At 43.3% G+C, this 1,296-nt stretch overlaps 1 pseudogene; it reads right to left on the bottom strand.

The window, feature by feature from the left end:
- Positions 1-770: 770 nt before the first annotated feature.
- On the bottom strand, positions 771-1,070 carry LOC110301209 (large ribosomal subunit protein eL43 pseudogene; annotated as a pseudogene).
- Positions 1,071-1,296: the final 226 nt, after the last annotated feature.

The raw sequence follows: 1,296 nt of genomic DNA on the forward strand, positions 1-1,296 counted from the left end.
AAAACTCAGGGGCAGGTTCCAAAAGTTTGAACCAAGACTGGCTACTTAGTCGTCTTGAAACCAATTACTTTCTCGACTCCCACAGGTCACTACTTGGATGACCATGGCTGTCACAGAGACCCTGGTACCCTGCCCATGACTGTCACAGCTAGAATGTCTGTTATTATTTGGGTGGAAAGTTTCAGGACACAAGCAGTCATTGGAAATGGAAATGTTCTTGTTACCAGCATTCGAAAAGTTGAGCTGCACCTTGTTATGCTTCCAGAGGGCATCTTTCCAATTATGTGGTATGTCCAGTGTTCCAACATGAACCACAGATTCCCCCAAGGTCACCTTCCTGCACTCTTCTGGAATGTCCACAGGAAAGACCATGAAGAGCCAAAGGGAGTGGATGGAACCTTCTTGTACAAAAAGCCCTTTGCATTCACTGCCCAGCTATGAGAGGACAGTCCTTCGCCAGACTCTGTTGTCAGCTGTCCACACCACTGTTTGACTCCGTCACCTCTCCCATCCACTAAATTCTTCATGTTCCTTTCCAACCTCACCTTAAGTGTCTCAGCACAATATCTTCCTCCTGGATCAGAGTAAAGTAAGAATATGTTCATGTTTTATAAGTATATTAAACTTAACCTAAATTCTAGCAGATTTTAATTTGTTAACAATATCCATTCATTCTCTTATAACCAAAATCCCCATTTTCAGAAGCAACTCTCTTTTATGTAAATTAACTCATTTATTGCAGACTGGGTGAGTCTCGGACAGTAACACTTCTACTGGTCTTTCTGTTCCTTCAACCTTCTGATGGCCGACTTTACTGTAACTACAGAAACGAAGCTGCAGGTCCAGGCCCCACCAGCCACTGTTTGCCCCACCAGCCACTGTTTCATGCAGAAACCACAGTGCCAGATGCCAATGGCTCGTCTCTTCATCTTGGTCTTGCCACAGAAGGAGCAAATGTACTTGGCATGCTGGCTGATTTCAATTTTCTTCGCCATTTTCCAGAGGGAGGCATCACCACAGGTCCCATATTTCCCGACAATCTCAGCTTTCTTGGTGTGTTTAGCCATGTCCCCAGAACAGAAGCCCAAGTCTAGAGAGCTCAGAAGTAACTCTTAAAGCCAGAACATCAGATGATGAGAAATAATTTAATTGTATTTATAGTGAAGAGATTCAAAAAGACTTTAGTGTATGGTCTGTCAGATGTGAAAACAAAATCCTTACAAATATTCTCTGTCCCTCGTGTGGCCAGAAGAACTGATCACAACTTACCATTAACCATGTAGACATACTGAATGA

Source organism: Mus caroli, unplaced genomic scaffold, assembly GCF_978045245.1.
Source record: "Mus caroli unplaced genomic scaffold, Mus_caroli_1 scaffold_11, whole genome shotgun sequence".
NCBI lineage: Eukaryota > Metazoa > Chordata > Mammalia > Rodentia > Muridae > Mus > Mus caroli.